The 25,517-nt window shown below is 44.7% G+C and overlaps 2 long non-coding RNA genes across 2 annotated transcripts; one reads left to right on the plus strand and one right to left on the minus strand.

Annotated features, from left to right (window-relative positions):
* The first annotated feature begins 4,974 nt into the window (after positions 1 to 4,974).
* On the plus strand, positions 4,975 to 7,871 carry LOC147651751 (uncharacterized). Its single transcript, XR_015273674.1, has 2 exons — positions 4,975 to 5,150; positions 5,273 to 7,871. It is a non-coding gene; the product is annotated as an uncharacterized LOC147651751 (long non-coding RNA).
* A 13,965-nt stretch (positions 7,872 to 21,836) lies between these two features.
* On the minus strand, positions 21,837 to 23,849 carry LOC111932917 (uncharacterized). Its single transcript, XR_002866413.2, has 3 exons — positions 23,776 to 23,849; positions 23,237 to 23,367; positions 21,837 to 22,009 (listed from the first exon to the last, which is right to left on the minus strand). It is a non-coding gene; the product is annotated as an uncharacterized LOC111932917 (long non-coding RNA).
* Between the last annotated feature and the right edge of the window lie 1,668 nt (positions 23,850 to 25,517).

Genomic DNA, 25,517 nt, shown 5'->3' on the forward strand with positions numbered 1-25,517 from the left:
CCTGATTCCCATGTGTTCTCATGAGGACAGACTCCATCCAGGCAGCTCCCACCTCCTCACCTCATCCCTCTGTTACTCTTCAGAGCCTCTGAGGGACCTCCTTCCACTCTCACCAACCAGACAAAACCACTTAGAGATCCTTGAGGTTTGGTATAGGGTCTAACACATCCTCAAATCCCACCTGAATCAGGCAGGTGAGGTTTACTAAGCTGGAACATGCTTGGGACCATGAGTGGACTTGTTGCAGGCGGTGAAAAAGGGCAAGATTTTTGCAGGCCAGATGATAACCTGCAAACACTCTTCTTGCCATTAAACTCACAACATTATTAAATGTATTTCCTGTTGTGGTCATGGCCATTTATTTGACCCCTCATTAGGGTCAAAACAAGAAGCTGCCTGTCTGTATGTAGGAAAATCCAGCAGGAGCAGAGGCCAAACCCTCTGTTATCACTGTCTGCATCTCCCTGTCAAGCTCAGCAGCTGGGCCTGGGAGCTAAGCTGAGTTTTACAATAACTGTAATTAGTCATTTTTATGGTGTACTCATTTGCAATATCCTAGGTAAGGATCTGTCAATGTTTTCATTATGTACCCTTCTGTTTCCAGGGGTTTACAACCAGCCCATAAAAACATACTCTGGGGCAAAGCTTGCCACGTAAATTCTCAGCAGAGCACTTATTTTTGTTTTTGTTTTGTTTTTGTTTTGCTCTGTCACTTACAAATATGACTTTTAAATGTGTGATAAATATAGAAAAAAATCAGGTGGCTTCTTCAAGCACATGTTTAACCAAGTTTTAGTTTGGCAGAGACATACTGCAAAGCAGAATACTTTCAGTGGCTTTTGGGTAGCCTAAAAATGAGAAGTTGGGTGTAATTGAACAGAAAGACTATCTGTGAACTGGCATCTGGATTTAGGGCTCTATTCACTGCACAAGCTGTGCTGGAATTGCTGACTCTTTATAACTGCAGGAGGGCAGCTATATCTCTCTGCCTTCAGCTCACACAGAGCACATTCAGACTCACATCCAGAAGCTGTATCCAACACTCAGTTCTTGTACCTGCACATCCAAGCAAGGGGTCAATTTTAGATGAAATTAGGATAGAAAGAGAAGGCTCGGTAGATAAATAGAAGACTGAAGTTTCAGAAGGGATTTTGGGTGGATGAGGGCTTGACCATGCTAAAGTGCCTACAGGCCTAATGCTCTTCACTCATTTTTAGTGTGATTGGAAGCAAAACTTGATCTCAATGTTTTCCTGTAAAAAACAGGATATAGCACAGTGCTTATTCCATAAGCAATTCAATGCAAGGAGCTTTGTGACATACAAACATTAAATTGTACCCATCAGGCAACACAAGCAGTTCTCTCACTCGGTGATATCATTGCTTTATAAAAGCTTTCTCTGCTTCCAGCAATTAGTGGTGGCTGAGCTGCAGCATCTGCTGCTTGTCACCGTGCTGGTGGTGTCCCAAAATTCACCCTGGCACATCCAGCCAAGTGACAGGAGAGAAACCTCTGTTTGGGGCAGCTGTCCTGCCACCAGAGGCTCCTCACAGGGGAGACAACAAAGCATGAACAGGCTTCAAGGGCTCAGGATCAGTTAAGAAGATTTTCCATGTATCAAAGGCCAAGTTTTGCAACTCTTTCTGTACATGAAATATAAAGAACTGATTTATCTCCCTCAAGAGCAAGGGCTACAAAATCTGCTCCTCATCTTCTTTTGATGATTTTGCGGTATGTTTCTGTGATCCTCGGTCTGATCCTTTTAATTTCAAAAGCTTTAATCAAAACCTCTTAACAATACATCCACTCACTGGTTTTGCGGTTTACATTTAATTCTGATTGATTTTTTGAAAGGATGGTTGCATTAAGATGCTTCTGCTGGAGTGATTCATTAATATATGCCTGGGATGGCACAACCCCAGTCAGGCTGAAGCTTTGTGTTGACAGACCACTAAAATAATACCCCGTGTGGGACTTCCCAGGGGGAAAATAGAGCTTTTACCAGGGAGACCTTAAATCCTTCTAGCATCCTGCAGGCGTGCTCAGGGAAGGTCTGGAGCCACAGGTACAACACAGAACATGTCACAGGGCTGTGGAGAACTTGCCCTGTGTGTGTTTCTGGTGACAGCTCCAAGGTGCAGTTTGGTTTCCCTTCGTCTGGGATGAAGAGACATCAATTTGTCCTGGTGTGCAGTGAGAGTGGGGCGAGCTACTGCCAGATGAATTAAATTAATATTAAAATAATAGGATCTGGTTTTCAGGTTTAATGACAGGATTAGTGAGGGAGAGCCCCTTTTGCAGGAATGCTGCCTTGTCAGAGGGAAGAGAGTGGCTGCATGTGATTGCATTTAACTGGAGGCATTTGGCTGGTGTCTCTGAAAGTTGTTCTGCTCGCTGCCCTGAATATAAAAAATGTTGAGTAACTGCCTTATTTTTATTAACTGAAATACAGACCTGATTGCAAAAGTCCAAACAATGCAAAAGATCAACAGTTTGTGCAGCCTGAAATCACAGCTTCTTCCTTTTGCTGGGGCTCTGCGGAGTCGCAGCATCTTGATAAACATATGAGTCAATTAAGCTGTATTATCTTTTCAAGATTGACTTTTGACATTTGTTTCTCCAGAATCAAAAACATTATTCATTTCCTCCAAGCTCCTCTCTTCAGCATCTTTGCCGTGAGTCACGTCTAGCATGGAGAAGAAAGTAGATTTACATAGGAAAGAAAAAAAAATGTCTTTGTCTTGGTTAATATAAGTGCACTGATTTGATGACAAGGGAGGGGTTAGCCTGGGCCCAGATTAATGCCACATTTTAACAGAGAAATGAAATAGGTGATTAACAAGTTTTAAATGGAACAAAAGAAATGGTCATGAAAGTTTATTTTCTTTCATCTGCATAATGATAGGAAAGGCTGTTTCAGGAACTAGGAGAGAATTTAGGCAGCGTGTGTATGAGGGATAAAAGAGCTCTGGGTGCAGGTTCTGCAGGGGCTAAGGCAAAAGGGCAGGTGCTGCCTGCACCCTGATGCCTGGGCTGGTGTGTGCTCAGGTGTGAGGGTCTGTCCCTCAGGAGACCAACCTTGGGGAGTTAGGGCAGTGCAGAGTGGAGAGACAGGGATTAAAGCATGCAGGGAGCTGGGAACGCTCCCCAGATGTGCTGCTGGGGTCATTAGTAATGAAGTTGTGATGGGCAAGTTTGTGCAGCTGGGGTATGAACCAGCACAGGGCAGTATTTCCCTCCTAGATACTCCAAGTGGGACCAGAGCAGTGAGAGGCTGGGTGCTCACAGGTGAGATGGTTCTGCCTTTCATTTTCCTGCCTGTGCCACATGGCAGCGTGTCCTACATCCCCCTTTCTCCTACATCCCTGCAGGGGAAAAGCCCTGACCATGCACAAAGACACCTTTCCTCCCATTTACAGGACCTTGTAATACCAATAAAACAAAATATCTGTCTCGTGGTGCAACTCTGGTCTCTAGAGAAAGCCTCAGCTGTATTTTATCTCAGCTGGCTGCCTCCAGGGCTCCTTACAGCTCCCTAGCAAAGCACAGTGCTACTTAAATCTGTCTCTGGGTTAATCAGGGAGGAGGAGTTTGTACTAAAGGTTTTCTAGTGATTTTGGAAGAGGAACCCTTGGGCTACTCAGGAAGGTTTCATTTTGCATTTTCTTTCTGTCTCTCCTGTCCAGATACTTACAGGTCTCTCAGCACCTTCACACCTGAGTGCCCCTGACAATCCTACACCAGGGCTGCTTGGATACTGCTGCCACAGGGCTTTGGCCATTAAAAACCCAGAGTGTTCATGAGGAACTCTCTGCTTCTGCCAAATGTAATGTTTTTTTGGTTATTTTTTAGGAAAAAAATTATTTTATTTTACTTTGAAGGGAGATCTGAACATTTTCTCCAAAAGGGTTGGAAACCTGAGGCCAGGAGACATTCCCACGCAGCCATAGCTGAATGACAAGCAATTTTTAAAAAAAGCATTCCTGAACAGAAGTTTTCTTTTTCAAAGACTTCAGTGCTTTAAGTTCATGTGAGAAAGGATTTGGCTGTCTTGGGGTGGGGAAGATTTGGAAACTCTTCTCCAGGTGACCACTTTGAAGCCTCTTAAAAGTCCTGTAAATTAAGCCAATTTCAGTTCAAAAGCCAGAAACATTTTGCATGCATCAGAAGAAAGTGATCAAACTCTGTGCTCTTGCTGGCTGTCCCTGAAGAAAAGTCCCTGACTAAATGATCCATGAAAACTGAGCTCTCACCATGCTTCATCCAGCCAAGCACTGCACCGTATTTTTTTAGCAAAGCACTGGGAAAGTTTGTTCTGGGTCTATACAGAGTGTTTACATCTTCATAACTGTCCAGCCAGCCCCTTTCAGGGGGCCTAAACTCTGCATATGAAATAAAATAATTCCCTCCTGTCCTATTACCAAATGCCATGGACCTCAAAGAGTGAGGGAGCATTGCACCCTGGATGAAAATAAAGGGTGAAAAAGCTCTGAAAGTGCATTTTGGTATGATCTTCTCAGGTATTTCTGTCTTCATCACATATATTCATGACTTGTCACTGCAAAATTATTCACCATGCCCCTGCTAAAATACTGCACTGCTTCAGATTCCCTTTTCCCCAAGGAGTTTTCATCTCTTTTCAGCTCAGTTGCTTGAATTGGTATTTAGATAATAAATGTATTAGCTAGTATGGGCTTTCCCTCTTCTCCATCAATATTAATGAAATTCACTCCTGGGCATTTGATAGACCAATTTGCTGTGCTGGTGGAGTTTAAGGAAACCTGAACTTCCTTGCTAAGCTCTGTTGGGGAACACAGACTCAAAGCAGCAAGCTGAGTTTTGGATCCTCTTTCTTCCTAAAACATGAAACCCCTTTCAGCTGGGGCTGCCCAGCTCCACCAGCTGAAGCCACTCTGGAAAAAGCACCAACACACAGCTGCATCCTGGAGGGGCACCTCTCCCTGGGCTCCCTGTCTGGCCACAAAATTTACCCCAATTAGCAGCTCTGGAGGCTGGGGAGCTGTCAGGTGGCTGACAGGAAACTTCAGGTGTAATAAAAAATTAGTCTGGGGAAACATGGTACCCTGGTTTCCGTGAAAAGGTTCTGTGAGGTTCTGGGAGAGGCAGGGGGAAGCTGCTGGGTGCAGGAGGTGAGAAGTGATGTCCTTTTCCCTCGGTGACAGGCGGGTGGCTGGGGCAGCACCAGGCAGCTGGAGCAGCATCGCGTGCTCCTGCTAGGAGCGAGACAATAAAACTTCCTCCTGTCTCCCAGGCTCCGCAGCTTTCTGATGTCAACAACAGCAGCAGGAGGCTTCAGGCACGTTCCCGGCAGCTGATCGTATTTATCAAGTTCATGTTCCTTGCTTTTTTTTTTTTTTATTATTTTAATTTTTTTTTATTTTATTTTTTTTTATCTTCTTTAACTATCAAGGTCCGGGAGCCACAAGATGGCCCCGTTCCAACTCCAGCCCCTTTGAGGATACAGAAATGTGTGCTGGGGGCTGGTGCAGGGACATGCTTTCTCCATGTGAGCCAAAGAACAAACAGCAGAGCCCTCCACAGGGACTGATTGTTGACATGTTTATGATGATGAAGTGGGGTAGAACTCTCAAAGGGGGATGCTAGAAATGAAGAAGTGAAGTGTGGCACTGCTGAGGGCCTATATAATGCTAAATATTGTAGGAAACTGCAGTTTCTTCCTATTTGTGACCACTTCACGGAGCAGTTAGGGAAGTCCCTCCCCAGCCCTACATCACACGTTCCCCACTTGGAGCTGTAGCAGCAGCAACCCCCCAGCAGGCGCCAGGAGCACGGACTGAGCAGACTAAAGTTACTCTGCCATAATTTATAGCCCTGCTCCAAAAGTGTGAAAGATACGACCCTGCGTGCCTGGAAATCCTACCCAGGGGAGAGCTCACAGACCCAAAGTGGGTATTGGGATACCCTGGCTGGCTGGGGATTGCCACTTTGCTTGGGGTCACCTGCAAAAGCACTTCATCTTCCTCTGCCATGTGCACTTGTGTGTCTGTGCCCTGGGACAGGCCCTGAGTGTGCTGCCCAAGGTCAAACCTCCCACCTGGCGTTTGAAGGATGAGGGTGGGTTGAATTCTCCCTCGTGGTGATGCACATTCTTCTGTCTTCGTGACTCCATGGGCTGTGCTTCCCCTGGGACCGAGCTGCAGAGCACATGGACTTATTAGGAACATCCATGCACACCCCAGCACTGTGCTGGCTCCTCGTTAGAGCCCATAATCTGCTCTGGGTAATTATTTCAGCCTCTCCTGGTCTCAGCCTTGCACCCTGCGTGGTCTCCAGCTGAAAAGGCTATAGGGGGGACTCTCCCAGATTTCCAGCACACTCACTGGGGACTCTGAAATTGGGGATCAGCACAGCTTTGGCCAGGGAATGTGTACCTGTCCATGGCCAGGTCAGGCCAGAGGTGGTCAGCTGGGACACTGTCCAAGGCATGATGGCTATTAGAGTTTTAGATTATTCATCTTGTGTTTGGTCAACCCAAAAGGTGAGAGGGGACAATTTGCTCTTGCCTGTGCAAGCAAAGCAAGGACTATCTCCAAGATACTCCAGTTCCTTCTCTTGGGCTGCCCCCATGCTGAGCAGCTCCAACCCAGGTGTAATCTCTGCCTCTGAGCCTGCTCAGTGCTGCAAGAGCTGCTTGAAAGCAAGACAGAAAAAGAAATGTTCACAGGCTGTGTTTCTGCAGGGTCAGTGGTGCTATTATCTTCCATGAATCCTGCTGGCCAGCTCAGAGCACACCTTGTCTGGAGGCAGAGCAGATTTCACCATGAAGAAAAGAAAACCCCCATCTCTTTCAGACAATATTTCAGTGTCCTAAACTGCTCTGAGTTTCCCTCTGGGCCTCTTGAATGTATGAGGTGGGAGTTGATGGCTACGCCTCAGTCTGAATTCTGCTGCTACTGTACTGGGGCTGTGTGTTCCTTGCTGGGATGATAGGCTTTGGGCAGCCACTTTTCCTCCAAAGTTTAGTGAGTTTTTTTTCTGAAAACATGGGTTTGGGTTCCTTGTCCCTCATAGAAAATTCATCTTCTCAGCAGTGGAATGTTGAATTAAATGGAACTGTCTGTAGGAAAGGGACAGTTGGGGTATGTGGTGGTGTCTCTCAAAATAATCTTTACCAGGAGGACTTGTAATTTTAGAACACCACAGTGTGATGCATTTTCCCCAGAAAGCAGAACAAACATTGGCATTTAATCTTTATTGTAGTGTGGTAGCACCTGTGTTTCTCTACCTGTTTTTTGGCTCACCAATGTGCTATTCTTTGTTGCTAAGAGCAAGTCAGCCTTGCTGGAAGCCACTGTGTTTGCATTCCCACTTCCTATCTCCCAGCTTACAGCCCCACTGCAGGGCTTCTGATTTTCCCATCTCTGGCCTCTTTCATCTCTTGAATGTTCCTGAGCCATAGTGAGGCTCCCACCACCACACTGACATTCAGTCCAGCTCTATTTCCAGACCTGTGCATGGGAAGGACCACCTGAAAAGCACATTAAACTGTTTTCTTTTCCTCCTTTTTCAGTGCTTTTCACGGCATCTCCAGTTTCACGATCCTCTGAACTGTAGCATTTCTCCTAGATCATTTAAGTGGATGTTAGGGGAGTTAGACCTGGATTATTTCAGTGGTTCCTCCACCTTTTAAGAAACATGACAGCTGAGAACTCTGCACCCTCTGTTTAAAGTCCTGTCAGGCTGAAATCCTCCCACACCTGCCAGTAGGAATGACTTTTTCAGCTGCATTCTGATGCCATGGGAGGCACCTCTGGGTCCCAGAGGTGCACAAGTGTCATTTGCCACGTGTCCAGCGTCTCCCAGGAGTGTGATACAAGGAGGAATGTGAACATCCCATATTTGGAATATCCATGTATCAGGCCAGGAATCTAAATCCAAGAAACGTGGGGCTGCAGGATGCCTGTCTCACTGTGCTTTCCCTGAACCCAGCGGTGCTGGTGGCTCCACGCTACTTCCCGACACGTTTTACATTTCAGACCCGATTTACCAGAAGAAAGTCAACAAACAGCAAATCTGACAAACAAACCACGGAGAACATCTGATCTGATCAGAAAATACGTAAGCCTGTTAGGCACTGTAGGCACGGCAAGGGCCAGGATTGATGGGGAACATATTTGTTTTTAAATCCCATCCACATAAACTGATCGGAAACAGATGTGAGCGTTGGGGATATTAATAAGTGGGCAAACTCCAGGGATCCTGAAGGTACTGCTGCCTGGGGGGAGAAGGGGAAATGGCACATCTTTGCTATCACGTGGGTTTTTTAAGGAGGGACTATAATTTTACACTGTACCTCACTTTGCATTCCCTGTTGGAAGTGGAAAATGCAGGGAGAGGTGTCAGGTTAAAGCAAGGATGGCTGCCTTTGGGAAGGGAAGGATGGTGGTTAATAGGAGAGTTGGGATGAAGGAAAACCAGGTTCTCTGGCCCTAATCTGAGTGCAGCTGGGCTGTGATGGAGTGGCCAAACTGTCCTGCCATGTCCTTTTGTCCTTAGCAGGGCAAAAGGCTAAAACATGTCCAGGAAAGATGGAGTTGCAGAGACGTAAGAAGTGTTGCTTGGGTAAAAAATGGTTTTCATAGCAATTTTTCTTTCAGATTTGATAAGGTTTTTCAATAGTTCAGATTTCCAGTCCTTTCTCTACAACTGGAAGACTCCAGAATTTTGCAAGATGAGTTTCCTAGGATATTTCTGTGTTGTGAGCTCCTGTATTTTCCCTAGCCATCTTCTTTGAAACAGCTGAATCTTTTTATTGGCTGACAGCTAAAAAAAAAAAAAAAGAAAAAAGAAGGGATAACAAAAAATTCAGCCCAAGGCAGACACTTGGCATGGAAAATTGAAGCCCAAGTGGTTTAAGTTTAACAAAGTTATTAGCAATTGAAAACAGGGCTTTATAATTGGAAATGCTTGGCAAGCTGAGTAAGAGGTTGTGCTACCAGCCCTGACTCTTAGATGTGTTCGTGTTCAGGGATGTGCAAACACCCGACACAAAGACAGGCATTTGTTAAAGATGCTTACAACTGCAGACAGGCACAAATGCCACAACACCACTTCTTGTACACCTTTTCCTTCTCAACCTTAGTTCTCCAAGTTTTTGGTTGTCTTTTCACCTCCAATTATAATAAAAACCAGAGTGCAAATGCTTCTTGTCCTCACTGGAACAAAACACCATCTCTTGTGACACTCTGAGGACTCCAAGAAGAGAATTCAGACTGGCTTTGGGGGTCACAAAAAGCTAAATTGCAGGTACTGGGAATGTAGTACCTGTGCTTTCTTCTTGCCCACAGCAGTGGGGGTGGAGTTGGTGTTTTGGTCTCTGTGCACATGCTTGTGGCCCTTTGCATGTTTGCATCCCATCGGGTGGAGATGGCAGATTTTTGGGTGGCTCACCTGGCCAGAGGGCACCTACCTGGGGTAAGAAGTGTCCTTGCTGGGCTGAGTTGACCAGCTTGGCCACTGTTTGCCTTCATCAGGGCTCTCTGTGGTGCTGGCTGCTGCTCCATCACACGCCCCAATAAAGTTTAAACCCTGGCTTAGCACGAGCTCCAGTGCAGCCAGGAAACGACGTCAAGTTGAGCCATCATATTGTTTGAATTACACCAATATGAAAATCCATGAAAGCCACAGGGAGCCAGCATTTCCCCTTCTACATAAAATGGGGTTATGGCCATATTAAAAAACACAACAAAACTGAGCAGCTTTTAACAGGAGATGGTGGAACAGAGGCCTTGAGAGATGCCGAAAAAGCCAAACATAAAAATAATGACACTTGAAACAAGGCCCTGCTCTTTCTTCTGCTCAGCCTCATGGTGACCTGTGCTCCTGTCACTTCTACATCTCCTGAACTGCCTTTCATTTTGGAGAGGGGAGAAGGGCAGCTTTGAGCTGGGGTTGCTGAGTGGCAATCTGGGTGATTCCAAGAGCTGGTGGCTGGAGGTGCCTGGTGGGGTGGGATGTTTGGTGTTTCCCTGGGGTCCACTGAAAGGCCCTGCTCTGTTCAGAAAACCTTTTTTGCCTTGACCCAACAAGTTGTGATCATTGAAAAAAGGAAAACAAAGCTGAAGTTTGGGTGCAAAAGGAAAAAATGTCTAGAAATTCTCCAGCTCTTTCCATGACCATTTTACCAAACCCTCTTGTAAGCTGCAGTGCCATTTCTCTGACATAAAATAAAAGGAACATTTTCAAACTTGGGCAGCACAAACCTTTATTTTTTTCTGATGGTAACATAAGGACTTCATCCTGCTTTATGAGCCAGTCACACCTTAGGCTATGCTGCAGAAGACCATCCCTCCCCCAGTGAACAGCCACTGAGGCCAGCTGAGGCCAAGGGGCAGAAGACCCAATTGCCTTCCTGTTTTAGAGGCAAAGAGGAAGCAGGAATATTCTGATATTAATATTTTCTCTCATGACCACCAAAGGTGCCACTGCAAGGTTGGTATCACCACTCTCAGCGTGCCAGTGAGCAAAGTTCACTGCAAGACAAGTGTTGTGTCCTTTCCAAAGGCTTGGCTAGTTCTCTGCTGGCTTCCAGTTAAATCTCACTGCTGCTAAAATTCATCTGAATGAATTTTTGCTTTCAGATGCTGCTGAAATCCCCTGGGAGCCTTTCCACTTCTTCTTCTTCAGAAGCAGAAGCAGAGCCATTTGTGTGCTGAGGCTCATTTTGGATATTAATAATTTGGTTTTTAGCTCTGTCCCCAAAGCTCTGATACTGTCACAACTCCAGATGCAAGGCAAGCCAGCCTTGCTGAAATCCAGAGCAAAGCCTTCACCCCTCTCAGGCTTCTTGTTTGTTGTGGTGTTGTGAGTGGTGTTTGCACACTTTTTAATCACCTCAGCTCAAGGAGTTTGAGTCCCTTGCTGTTGGTAATTTTGATATATAGCTACCATGCTACACAGCAAAAGTATTTCTACTTTCCTACCTCCACATATGTATGCAGTCAGGAACAATTACCACTGTCAATCCTGTCTGCCTGCTAACTTGCTTTTTTTTCCCCTGTTGGTCATGCTGTAAATCATTTTCACATTTACAACATTAAGAAGGTGCTCTGAGCAATCATTCTTGTGGTCAACAAACTGTTACTGCTTCTCAAGTGTCATGGGTCACTACTTAATTACTGGATTTCACTCCCAGTTAAAACCATTAATCTTGTCTCCACCACCTTTCTCTGGGCCTCTCAGTCCAGTATGTTTTATGTTAGGCACATAAGTGCTGGGTTTTTGGTTTTTTTTCATGCCAGCAGAGGTTCTGTAGCTGGAATTTCTGGGCTTGATAAGCAAGGTCACCCAACAGAATCTTTCTTTGGCTTGGGTCACTCTAAGCTGAGCCTTTCTCTGGAGAACTGAGTTTTTCAAACAGATGCAGAGACACTGAATACAGCAAAAAAGTAATAAGGGATCTCTGTGGTGGTGATGCCACCTCAGCCATGGGAATTCCCCAAGCTTCATCCCATAGGATTATCACTGCCTCAGCTGCTGCCTGAAAACACAATGGGTGTGAGCACAGCGAGAAATTCAGAGTAATCTGGGAAAGCAGACATTCATCTGTGAGTGCTAGAGGTCCTCCAGGAGTTGAGCTCACCTGTGGAAGCTCACATGTGCCTTTGTGAGGGTTGGTTGTGCTCTCCCTTTCTCTGCCCTGGGGCAGGGTGGAAGCACAGAGCCCTCATGGGTGACAGGGCAGCATCCAGCTCCTCCCATCTGTTCCTGCACTGGGGAGAATTCATAGGTGTTATACTGGACAGAGAAAGGCTCCCCTGTTGTTCCCTAGGTGAAACTGCAGCAAAAACATATTTAGAATCATAAGCACAAAAATAAAATGGAACATAAGGGCTACAGAATTCTAACAAAGCTTGTTTCATGGGCCACATCCACAGCGCGCTCGTACAAAATGCCACGTGAATCACACTTAATTTGCTGCAGAATATACTTTGCTATTTCAGAGGGAAAAAAAAAAAAAGCAAGCCTGTGAAGGGCAAGAGTTTTGCTCTATGTTAGTTGTAAAAGTTCCATAAGTATGGAATCTATTAAAACCATTATTTGTTTATGATGTGAAAGTGATTAGTCTGTTCCAAAAACAAAAACATGAAAAACTTAAGTGCTGGGACTTTTCAGGAGAATAGCCACTGCTTCTTCATTAAAATAATTTATATAATATGGCTATGATATCTGTAATTACCACAGCACTTGGTTGCCTTAGCCAAAATCAGGGTCCTCTTGCATAATCATCTAGAAAACACATTCCCTGCCCTGGTGGGGTCTAAGCAGGTGAGAGTTGGATGATCACCTCAGGCTGGCAGCTGGGGAACTGAGCTAAAGACTCATCATGACTTGCCCAGGGTCACGGTGAAGCAACTTGGGTACCTTGGCTCAGCCATCGCCTGGAGCCGCATGGCTGGGCTGGTGGAGTCAGAACATTCCAGCGCGAGCACAGGGACATCCATGTGGCCCCAATTACAGACCCAGGGCCTTGGTTTCGCTTCCTGGACTGGATACAACAACAGGATGCTGGAATATTTAGGCTGTGTTCACTGCAGGGAATGTTTTTACTTTAAAAGCAGGAAAAAAGTCTGTTTCTCTCTAAGATGTCAAATCACAGAAAGATGGGGGTTTTGTAGAAACCTCACCCAATTTTGGCTTCTTACCACTTCTTTTATGACATTGCTCACTTGATTTTAACATCCTGCTGGTGCTAAAGTGCTCCATGGCTTTTGGGGGCACCTTGTGCTTGCTGTCACCCTCCCTCACAAATGTTCACCTGGACGATTGGGTGCTTCCAACAACGGCCCCAGAGCGTTCCCTGTTATTGTCACATTTCACAAACCATTTGCAAGACCTTCTAAAATCCAGCTCTGCAACACTTCCCTCTTCCCAGGCTGCAGCTCCTCCCCACATGCTGCACATCCCACCCCAGAGCTGCCTCTTGCTGTTGAAGCCTGGGGCATTTCTGGCAGAGAACACCTGGGTCCAGGTGGCCATGAAGATGCCATCAGTGAAAGCTGATTCCAGGGAGAGGAGATTCTGGTCCTTCACTCATGGCTGATGATAAAAACAAGTACCTTTGTTAGCCTTCAGGAACACATAATCACAGAATGATTATATGAAGGTGATTATTAAGAGCTCTGGGTGTTGGGGGTACACAGACCCAAATCTGACCCCACTTGGTTTTGAGTTGAACATGTTTTTATACTCTATCGTTATATAACTTATATATTAATTATTAAACTTACATTGTTCTATTCTATGCATTGATTTTACCCAAGCATGGATGTCTCATGATCACCCCAAACCCCTAACATAGTTTTTCATGATTCTTTAAACAATAATTATATCTAATCACATCTAACAATCATATAATTTATCATATGCTGACTACACAAGTGCAGTTTCACATGATCTTAGCAAGCACAAGGCCTAACATTTCCCAGGGCCTACTTTTAACACTTTTCCCAGGGCTAGCCAAGCCTAACTTTCTTTCTAACTCCTCGAATTTTCTGTGATTTTAAAATCTTTTACTGTCACCTTTAGGATTAGCAGCCTGTTGGAGCTTTTGCCTTATTATTCCCAGGCATGGCATGAGGCCCTTCAAGGATTTCTGGCCTATGTGCTTTGAGCCCCGTGTTTCATTTGAACCAGATTTGGTTTTGGGGTACAAATTAGGCCATCCTCTTCTGGTTTCAGTCCTGAAAATAGTTTCCTTTTCTGCTGATCTCAGAGTTCTTCCTTTCAGCTGTTATCCAGTGCTCCCAGTCTTTCCACCTCAGTGAGGTTGCAGTGATAAGGTGCCTCACAGCTTGCACCACAAATTTCTGTCCATTTTCTGTGACTTCTTGCCTCAAGATCATCCAGTTAGTATTACTCCTGTTCTCTTCTCTGGAGCATTTCTGAACCTGGGGTCATCAGCAAGCTTCATTAGCACATTTCTTACGTTACATGCCACAGTCAGTAATGAGAATTTCCGGCAACATTCCCAATACCCAGCACTGAAGAGCTCCATCAGCAATTCCCTCTAGTCAAAGAATTTCCTTTTCACATAATGTGTTTCCTTTCATACAAATCAACACTTCATGTACTTTTTCAGAACTTGTACAAATTCCTATTTTTTCCTGTAAAGAGCCATTTTCCATGTGGCTCTGTGTGACATACTTTACTGAAGTCCAGATCAATTGGATTCACTGTGTGTCCTCTAGGAAATCTCTAGCAAAGAAGCCAGAGGAAATGAATCCAAATTGGCAAATCCCAAAGTTGTAGTCCATCCCAGTTCCCCTATATATACTCATGTCTTTAATTACTCTTTCCTTTGACTGCTGTTTTAAAGCCTTGTATGCTATTAGAAATTATTAATGGCAACTGATTTTCCTGCTGCTATTTATAAGCTTTGACCAAAAGGTAATCTTGGTGTCCAGATGCAGCTGACACTTTTCTGGAGTGAGGCTTGCGAGCCTTTGGAGAGTAGGTAACCAACCTGCCTTCTGAACCCTGCCCATGGTGAGGAGAACCTGCAGGTTTCCAGAGGCATCTGGACATTTGAAGGTCAGATCCCAGCATTCCAAGTGGGATCCTGGGCCACAAAAGGCATTAGAAGAGCTGTCATTCCTCTTGGAAATGGTGGTTCTCAGACAAATAATGGTGTGTGGGTCACGTTTCTCTGTGGCATTTTCTGCCCAGATTTTATTTGTCCCCTTTCCCCGCTTGCTCATTGTGAGAAGAAACTGGAGTTGGTTTATGAATTGGCTTCCTAAATTATTGTTCTTTAAATGGAATTTCTTCTGAAAAGGGGAAATTTATTGTCATGCTTTTGCTTCTGCTTGGAAGCACAAGTTTTGGCTTGTATGTACTTCTATATTCATTCAAACTCAGGCAGATGCCCACAGCTTTACCTGAAACATGTAAAATGTCTGCCTGTGCTTCCAATAAAAGAAATGGGTACTTTGTCCAATCTGAAAAATGCCAGCCAAAAGAGAGGAAGAGGGAGAATATGGATAAAGAATAAAAAGAGCCTAAATAAACTCTGCAGAAATGAGAAACTGGTGGGTGGAAACCTGAATGAAACAGAAGGGAAATGGAAATGTGCGTGGAGAGTGGCAACAGAATGGTAATTAGTACATCCAGCAGCAAGATGTGAATTTGACCTGGGAAAGTAAGCAAGGAGAAAAGAAGAGAGAAATTCAGCTCTTTACTAAGAAAAGAAAATTCTTCCCCAAGAATCTGGCATGGAAAGAGGCCTGGAACGGATGAGAATCTGGATTTTCAAGTGAAAGAATGTATGAGATGAGTCAAGGGAGAGATTTAAGGAAGATTTACTTCTGTATCACAGATGGGAGAAGAGATAGCAAAATAAGTTCTTAATACCTTGAAAATTCCTAGTCAAAAAGAAGACATTTCTTTCCCCCTTTAAAAATCAATAACTTGAACTGAAATGGGAATCATTGCTAGGGTGACTATGGAGAGGTGGCTTGGCTTGGGTGTTTGGCAGAGAAGTGTTTGTCAGCAATCAGAGTTGTCCCTATCTTTGTTTTGGAGGTCCTTTGCACGCCAGGTGGGAACAGTGAGGAGCACAAAATGCAGGATTTAGGAAGAACAGGGTGGTGAAAGAAGTCTGCCTCTGCAGCCTCTGAATGAGGGATGTGTATCCCTGTCTGTGGTGCTGTTGTGGGATTGAGGCACGCTCCCTGGTGTGTGTCCCTCTTTGTCCCAAACAGTTCATAAGTCTAGGAATTACTAACAAAGGGCATTCTGTTAAATGCAAATAGTATCTGGAATACAATCACTATAAATGCAGTCCACTTAGCCATTAATTTTATAGATTGTTGAAGCAATTAACAGTGCATAAAGAGGACTTCCTTCTGTGCAAGTGTGATCTTTGGTTGAATGGACCTTTGTAATGATCTCTAAGACAATGGCACAGAGGGAAACTGGAATTTCATCTTGCCTTTATTGCCTTATTTGGGTATTTTTGACAATTTCTAAAATTATTTTGCTTTTTAGTATGCTGACTTGTCATGGTTTGTTTGGTTTTGTGGGTCAGTGCAAATAATTCTAAATTCAATTATAAAATTAGTATACTTTAAATTATTTAAATACTCAAGTATATGAAAAATTGCTGCCTTACACAGAAAGGCTGTTATGTCTTTTACAGCTGAACAGGATCTGTAGCATGAACAGGGTATTTTTGGGGTGATTTCCACTTCATTTGTTTTCTTCCCTCTCCTCAAACATGCCTTTTTCTTTTGGTTCCCTGTGTGTCCCTTCTGCAGCTAAAAGCCATTTAGCACTGCAGCAGAAATAAAGATCTCCATTTATTTTTGCTGTCTAAAAGTTATATTCTCCCAGTGGGAAACCATCCAAAGAACAGAACCTCCTCTCTGCTGCTGTTTGATCTCTCTCCTTCACCTGTAGGCTCTTCTACCATTTGTATTTACACAGATCTTTTGCAATTTTGAATCTTTCTGTAGATGGAAACCCTTTCTGCCTTTCTTCTTGGAGATCTTGGTCCTTCCTCTGCCAAGAAGAAGTTTTATTTTGAGCGTGTGGGAAGGATGATGACTACAGAAAAGGCAGCACAAGCAAATAAGGTTAATTCAGCCTCATTGGGCATAACCTCACTTACCCAAAGATGCAGGGAGACATACAACAAATTCTCAGTCTTGCTTTTCTACACGTTAGCTTTTTTAAAATAAATTTGCATCCTTTAGTTTTCAGGATGTTCTTACAGTGTCCACGTCTGTTTTGGTAAAGATTTGTTTGGTAGCTAAAGCTCAAAGCCTTTGCTGTCATAATATCCTTGCTCCTAAAGAAATTAAGAGGTGCCCATTTGGTGTTTATTACAAGAACTCTTCCTTCCTCATGTGAAGGAAACAATATCTTATTTCTCTCATTAGAGTAAAATATAACCCTTTAAATATGTTGGCATATCATTGCATAAATTATGAGGACTTCTCTGTTGATATGGAATGCAGATTTTTCAGAACTGGAGCACAGAGATGCTGGGCTGTGAATATAAAAAGCAGATGTCTTTCTCCCTCTCACTCAGGAGGTTAGAGCTTATCAGGGTATTTTAACCCTTGATGTTCTGTGACAGGCAACCTCTGTTGGATAGAGGGAATTGGCACTTTCAGGTGCAAGGCTGAGCATCCAGTTAATCCTGGTTTGCCCTTGGGATTTGTCACAGGGTGAAACAGAGTGTGACAAATGTGGAAGGGAAGTTTTGCCACCGTTGAATTTTTTTAATGTAAATAAAGGGTGAAAATCAGCCTGTAAATACCTGTGTGGCTGGGTCATTGTCCCTTTCTGAAGCCCCCATGGCAGACAAAGCTTACCTGGTTTGCTTATCAGTGTAAAGTGTATTTCTCACTCTGCACCCATGGGGCTTTTGTATTTCACCCATGGCATCTAAACAAATAGCAGGAATCTCACCATGTAAGGGCTGAGACATTCAGGCTGCACAGGGAGGCTGAACACTGAAAGAAAGAAAACAAAACATCTTACCCATACCCTCTGTGCAGAGCAGCAGGTGACACAAAGCCAGCTGTGCCACGTTTGGGGGTTTCTTGGACAGTGGGGATCCTGACATGTTCCTGTAAGTACCATTTCCAGACAGCTGGAGGCATTGGAATTGCACCTGCAGCCTGAGGATGTGGTGGCTGAAAAGGGTGATGACTTCACCATGAGAAAATGAGCTTAGGGCTGTGTGTGGAAAAAGAGCTGCATTAAAAAAAAAGAAAAAAAAATCTGCAGAAAACAGATATTTGTCATGAAACACTGATTTAAACAAACTGTGAGAGCCAGGCAGATGACTCTAAAATGTGAGGCTGGCCTGTACTTCATGGTATTGCCACAGCGGTTTATAGTGTTTGGAGGGAGAGTTATGACGCAGAACAAATGAGATAAAAAGCTTGTTTAAGTGTGATTAAATGGCTCTAAAAGCTGCCCATTTTAGAGGAAGGAGCTGCAGGCATGATGCCAAGCTGTAGCATGCTGTATGCTTCACCAGCTCGTCACATCCATATGGGCTGACTCAGAGGAATCTGTTTTAAAGTAATCCAAACTATTAATTTATGGAGGTTCTCATCACCGGGCCCGAGAGCGTGAAGGGAAGATACACCCAGCGAGGTCATAAAGTGGTACCAGCATCTTCTGCTCTTAAAAGCAGCAGTTTAGATGTTTGGGATTGTCTTCCTCTGACATCACCCCAGCAACCATAGCACTGGTGGGGTGGTCATGGTCTTGTCATTTCCATATGGAGTTGTATTTGTTGGCAGCCAGCTCCAACAAGAAAGGATCAGTGGGGCTGGATGCTCCTGAGAGGGAAGCCAGGTTGCAGATGGATCAGATATCCCTGCAAAGAAAATGCTCCTTCAGCCAACAAGTTCCTTCTTTGATGGTTTATCCCAGAGAATTGAGCTGGTCAGAAATGTTCCCATGAAACATCATTCCTTAAGCCTGCCTTATTTCGCTGGAACTGTGCTGAGCACAGTTGCCCCATGACTGAGGAAGAGAGCTTAAGGAAACCCACCTGTATTCCTGTCAGATCTCTTCCAGGACAGGAGAAAGAGTGTGCACAAGTCCCTGGCTCCGGAGCGGATGCACCTGGTGGATTTGCCCCAAGGCCAGGGATGCTGGGAGCTCTGCAGCTGCCCGCTGAGGCTGACAAGCTCTGACATGAGTTTCACTGGGAGGCTGCAGCAGGGTCTGGGGAGCTTCTGGCTTCCTGGAAACTGCTCTCCTTTCAAAAAAAAACCTGAAAAAGGTTTCTGTTCAATTTGGATAAAACCCAAATTTTATATATATGTTTAAATCCGTACATTTTCAAGGCACTGGAAACACCGTTTTTCGGCCAGTTCTACTTGATAGTTTTATAGGGCTTTGCCATAATAAAAGCGAAGTGAGACGAAACAGAAAAGCCCTGCTTAGTAACAACGTGGGGTGGGGGAGTGGGAAGGGAGGCCTTAACCAGAGCCAGGCTCCCTGAGCGACTGCTCTGCCAGCAGAGGACAAAACACGAGCACCAGAAGAGGGATTGAAATCACATGGGTGCAAAGCTCTGCATCTCAGGGCCCCCTCCACCCCGAGCAAACCAAGGTGCTCCCTGGAGTGCTCTGTCCTGAGTGGTCACTCCAGGAGAGTTCTGGGTTATTTCTCAGGCATATCCCAGCAGATGCTTTCAGCCTCTTACGGCTGTCTCCCCACATATGGAGCTTGGTTTTGTCACCAGACCCTGCCAAGGATACAGTTCTCCTTTTGACAACAAAGAACTGTTTTTATTTACTAGGGAAGCTGGCCTGGCCTTGGCTCTGCGTTTTGTAAATTATTCATCTCGTGTCAGTAGCAGTGGAGCTCCTCTCACGTGTTTCTTTCCAGAAAACGATCAAGTCCAGGTTTGGGGGAAGGAGGAGGTCTAGGGGAGGAGAAGTGAGGCAGATTAGGCTTAATAGCTCTGTGTCTTCATTAACATTAAGCAGCCAGGTGACCATCTCTCCCCTGGATAATGTCCCATCCTCCCCTGGTGCTGGCAGTAGCTGTGGCCTGTCCTGTTTCTGCATGGGGGAATGAGCAATAGATCAGCAATTAGAGCCAGCATCTGTCCTGACAGGGTTTTTCTTTCTTGCTTCCTAACTCACCTCCCTTCTCAGTGGAGGTACTTGTCTGAATCAGACAGTTATAAAAAAAGGAAAAAGGAAAAAAAAAAAAGGTTGCAGGAGATCTCTCAGTTAGATCAGGACTATCATAAAACTAGATCAGGTGAGCCATGTCTTGGAAACAACCATGGAAGCAGATGCAAGATCACCTCTAAGATAACACCTCCCAGAGCTGAATTGCCCAGCTAGATAAAAAAGTTTCTGCACTGTACACTTCTCATATTGCAATTTGTGTTGCACCTTTTATTAACGAGAGAGTTTTTCTGCATGACCACTGTAACCTCCCTTAACCCAGCTGTTGGACACGTAGGCTTCCCCACTGCCTCCTCTCCACCAGGAGCCCTGCTCCTGTGCCCTGGCTCCTTCCCCCAGCTGGCAATGAGCTGCTGCATCATCGATTGCCACGCTCTGGGTCCAGCTGTCCAGCCCATTTTCCACCCACACAATGATCCATTTGTCCAGTCCATGCTTCCTCAGATTACAAACCCACAACCACAAGAAATGGGGTCAGAAGCCTTCCTAAAAGCAAAGTATAGCACAGCACTGCTCTCACCTTGTCTCCACAGCCAGTCATCTCATCACACAAGGCAATCAAACTGATCTTCTCTAAGTAGATCTGTGCTAGCTATTCCCTGTTTATCTTCCAGAACTTCCCCTGTATGAAAATGGACTCCAGCACATGTATTCTGTGATCCTTCCAGGGATGGAGGGAGCTCAGCTTCCTGAGACCCTTCTCCCATCTTTCTGATAAGATGGGTCAGCTTTTTTCCTGTCATTAAGGACTTGCATTGATCACTGTGATCTTTTGCAGGTATTGAACTCTGGTTTTGCAGTCACATCATCCGGCTCCTTCAGCACCCTGAGGTGAATCCCATCCATCTCCATGGATGGAAATCCTGTGTTGTCTCTAACTTGTTGCTCCTCCACTGTTGGCCATCCCTTTCTTTCCCAAGCAATTCTGGTTTGTGCTGAGCTCTAGGAGGAAGATTTACTGGTGAAGACAGAGGGGGAAAAAAGGGATATTTAGTACTTTGGATTTTTTCAAACAGAAAGTGGTGGCTCTCAGGAGGCTGTCTGCCACACAAATGACAAATTTTCCATTTGAACTGGTTAATGGGACTGCAGGATGAGATGTTGTAATCATCCAGAGCTCAGTGTGAGACAGTGTGGAGCTCAATATCTGAGCTCCAGCAGATCAGTCTCATATAGTGGGAACCCAAGGGAGGGTGAATTCTCTATGCAACTTTGATATGCTTGTATCTGTTCTTATTTTCATGGATATTTTGGGCAGTAAGCCCCTTATCTCCAGCTGTGTGAACAGCTTTCTAAACATCTGTCAGTAGCACCCGTGCCCATCTTGCTAATTTGGAGTGCCAACCCTACCGAATCTGTATCTCACTACTGAAAACCTGATGCAATTTAAATTGTGGCGTGCCTTGCTTTGTTCTGTAAACTTCATTTGCAAGGCAACCTTTAGCCATAGGAAGAAACCCATTTCCAGAAGGAAGACATTAGTGATGGGTGCAGTTGTGAGGGGTGGGAGTCAGGGTTGTGACTGAGTTGGGCCCTGGAGGTCAGATGGTTATCGGAACCAGCTGAGCTTGAAAAACCCAGAGAACAAATAGGTCTCTGGCATTTAGGCACTATATTAAATAGGATTTGTGGTACTTTCTGCTTCAAGCTGTGCCAAGAATAGCATGAGTAGCCTTTCTTGTTGAAAACTGGCACATCTGGTCCCAGTCCTGGTTGGAACCACTGGGGCACAAAAAAAGTATGTTGAGTTACTATTATTTGTTTTGAAACCTTTACTGGAGGATTCAACCTAGGCTGGACATTCCCAGTGTACGTGATCGCTCTTGTCTTTCTCAAGCTCTGCACTCAGCAGCAGAGTAGCTCAAGTGTCAGAAAGCCCTGATCAGCAGGGGAAAAATGGGATCTGCTCCTGCTCTGCTCCTGTGCTCTGTTCTCCCAGAGTTCCTGGAACACCAATCTTTCTAAAGTAACACAACGTCCTTGCACAGAGCAAGAGTTAATTTAGCCAACCTCCAGATGGAAAAAGGGCAGAAAAATGAATTTATTTGGTGGGGCAGCCTGATGACAGCAATGGAGGGGGGAGCTTGGGTCTGTACTGGCCCTTTTTGGGTCCTTATTTCCAGGCCAGCTGCCCCCTTGCTGGCTCATAACCACCCACCACACTGGGAGGGAAGGCAGAAACAAGAGAAGTGGGTGGATTTAATCCTCTATTTCAAAGATGTTGCTGCTGGGTTTGCAGATGGTGGCAGCAGATGACAGAAACGAGCTCATTTTTCCTCTGATTATTTCTTTCATCCCTAAAAAAACAAAACAAAAGCTTGTAACAAAGAACTGCTACTAGAAATGTGGAGTTTTTCTCCTCTCTGTTTTTTTCTATGAGAAGTAGGTAACCAGGGAAAAAGAGAATAAATTGTTGCAATAATCTTAGGAGTATATTTTCCAGATATCTCAGTGATGGCCCATTTCACATAACTTCTATAGTTCCTCCTGCTGATGCAAGGCATGACACGGAGGGATAGCTTTTCCCATCCTTGTCTGCAGATTTCTCCTCATGGTTGCTGTTTCTGAGCTTGGATTTGCCAGTGGCTCCTGTTCCTTTCTTCCATGGGGACGGAGAAAGTGAAATGGATTCCCCAGGCAAGAGCAGGCTGGTTAATCCAGACAACATCCAGACAGGAAGGCAAAATGTGGCAGCATGGACAGTTGTGCTGTGTTGGACCCAGCTGTGGTTTCCAGCCCTGAGCTGACCCAAGACTCCTGGTGCCAAGTGAACCTGTGCACTGTCTTGGAAAACTTCCTGATGTTTCAGTCCAGTCCTGCTCAGCAGGACATACCTGGAGTTCAGAGAAGGAGCTTCAGGACCTGTTCCATGAATTTCAGCATGACATTGATTTTCCTAAGTTCTGATTAAACAGTGAAAAGACAAAGGAAAATCTAGCCATCAGGTATTTTCTTGTTGCTCTTTGAGCTCAGTTTGCTTTTAGACTGTGCACTCCTGGATTAGACAGCTGTACTGCCAGTAAGAAAGAACCACCTTCTCTCTTTTTTTTTTTTTTTTCTTTTTTTTTTAGGAAGGCTACAACAGGTGTGATTCCCAGGAGTAGCTCTCCTTGCATGATTCATATGCTTCAACAACACCTCATCCTCCTGCATTCTCAGTTTTCCACTGTGTGTTCCTGGTGGGATGATTTGTGCTGATCTTAGCTCAACAGGCTTTACAGGTCCCCTGGTTACAGCCTAATAAGTGGGGTGTAATTATTAAAGGAAAAAACAAAACCATACCAAACCCATCAGGACATTTCTTAAAATAATATGAATTGCCCATTCAGCTGTTCACACACTGCAAAGTAGAACCCAGACCCCTTCTGGAGCTGAAATCCTTCTTGAAGCCTGGATCCCATTGAGGATTTAGGACTGGATTCTCATTTATACTGAGGTCTCTTGAGCCAGCAAGTACAGGATGTAAATTATTTTTACTCTCACTTTCACATGAGAATTAGGCCTTTAGAGTCAACTTGAGTTACCTTGTGCTGGCTGCAGCAGTCATACATGACCACCTGTTGTTTCTTGGTTGAGCTCAGCAGTATTTAGGGGTTTTTTGGCAGGAATTCTTCTTTTTTCTGTGTGTTTTCATAGCCCTGGCCACTAGGTGCTACTGCAACACAGATGCAGTGATGGTTAAATGGAGCCAGCCAAAATCGTGGCCCTGGGAGCTCAGCATGGAGCTCAGGATGTTTCTGTACCACTGGCAATGCCCATTCTGAGCTGCTGAGCTCCTGGTGAGCCTTGGGAGCGACAGAGGAGTATTGGGTGCTGTGGTGAGGCTCAAACAACCTCTCCCAGGAGCTGAACCCCAGAGAAAAGGGTTCGGAGGAGGAGCTCCACTTCCTGCAGCTCAGGATGAAATATGGAGAGTGCTGGCTGCACATGGGAATGATGCTTTTGGCCACCAACTGGTTGGTGGAGGACCTAAATCTAAATCTAATTTGTGAAGTATTGATACACTGAAAGAAGCATTGATTGAAGGGGACATTAAAGATCATCTTTTTCTGGGCAGGGACACCTTCCACTAGATCTGGTTGCTCCAAGTCCTTGAACACTTCCAGGGATGGGGAACCCACAGCTTCTCTGGTGAGGCACTGAAACTGTGACTTCACACCTCTCACTCCTCTCAGATGAGGATCTATCATTCATAGATCATAGAATCATAGAATTTAGAACTAAAATGAAAGCTTGGACCTTCTAGGTGACATCCTCAGTGTAGTAAAAACCAGATTTCAGTGGTGAGCCTGGTATAGAGACCAGCTGAAGGTGTGGGCAAAAGAATCACTTCCAAAAAAGCTTCCTTTCAACCATTTCTCAGGAGAGGAACACCATCTACACTCCATGGTTATTTGTGCTCTGTGTCTTCCCACTTGTTTGGATCCACCTTGGAATATGGAAGAGGTTCTCCACAAATACATACAACTAGGAATCAAATAGGGAACAAAAGTTTATGTGTTAGATCTGGGCACAAAAATATATGTGATAGATCTGATCTGCATTCTTCTACTGCACTTTCTTTCTGGTTTATATTTTAGGTTTCTTTTATTGTTTTTTTCCCTGGAAGAAAAGTAATCCTTAATAAAATGGAATTTGTAATTAAAAGCAACAAAACAAAACTTGTTCTCTTAAAACTCAAAAGTGAAAAATCTGGTTTTAGGAAAACTGTGTTTCTTTGGCCAGCTTCATTTGATATCTTCAATCCTCAGCATGATGCTGTCTTTCATAAGACTTAATTTGTGTAATAAAAACCACCAATAAAGGCAGAAAATGTTCCCTTTGCCCTGTTGCTAACTTTGATTCATCTGGGCTGACTTCAGCACCTCCAAGGAGGCAGCAGAGGGACAGTTTGTACAACTCAGCCTTAGAACAAACACATTAAATGGAGACAGAGGCTCCTCATTCTCCCAGGGGATTTGTCCCCCTGAGCAGTTTTCTTGCTGCAGCACTGCCCAAGGACCCACAGGTCTCACGGGTCCCTGTCCCAGCGCTTCCCCGCTCCACACCATCGCAGTCAGGCTCTGGACACTGAGATCTTTGTGTGGTTTTTTTTTCAGGGTGAATGGGCCATCTGCCAAGAAGGTCGGGCAGAGCTCTGTGCATTTGGTAGCTCTGAATAATTCTGCTGCTGTCTTGTGTAAAAGAAGTGAGAATGCAGAGACTTTTGTTTGGTGTCCTCTAACGCTCTGATAGTTTTACTCTGGGCTTCTAGGAAAACAAAAAACAATCTTTATCTATTGAGCTTGTAAATTTTGATTACTCTTGACATGGTCTACTGTTCTGTGTTGTTTTAATTACTCCCCTGCCTTGCATCCAGTTGGAGCTGGAATTCAGAGCTGATTTAGTTTTTCAAGCATGTAATGCAACTTAAAGAAAAGCATTTCACTAGAGAGCTTAAACATTGTTTGGTCCTTGTTTTACTGATAAGCTTTGCCTTTCTTTAGTTGAATGCAGGATACAGGCTAGAGCAGACATTTGTGAACACTATCTTAGTACTTGTTATTATTTTTCAGCTGCTGCCTAGGAAGCTTGGCCATTCCATGTTGAGCTCTTGCGGAGTGGGAGCATCCTTGCTCCATCTGATGCCCTCCTCCCACACGGTGTATTCCACAAAAAATGGCATGAGCAGTCAGGGACCACTGCAGGTCTGAGCAAGGTGTTCTATTCTGTGCTGCCAGTGGGGTTTGAGAGGCAAATCCAGAAATCAGCTCACAGCTCTTCCAAAAAAGCTGAATGCAGGTAGTACTGGGCCATGAGGGGGAT

Source organism: Cyanistes caeruleus, chromosome 9 (assembly GCF_971803275.1).
Source record: "Cyanistes caeruleus chromosome 9, bCyaCae1.hap1.1, whole genome shotgun sequence".
Taxonomy (NCBI): domain Eukaryota; kingdom Metazoa; phylum Chordata; class Aves; order Passeriformes; family Paridae; genus Cyanistes; species Cyanistes caeruleus.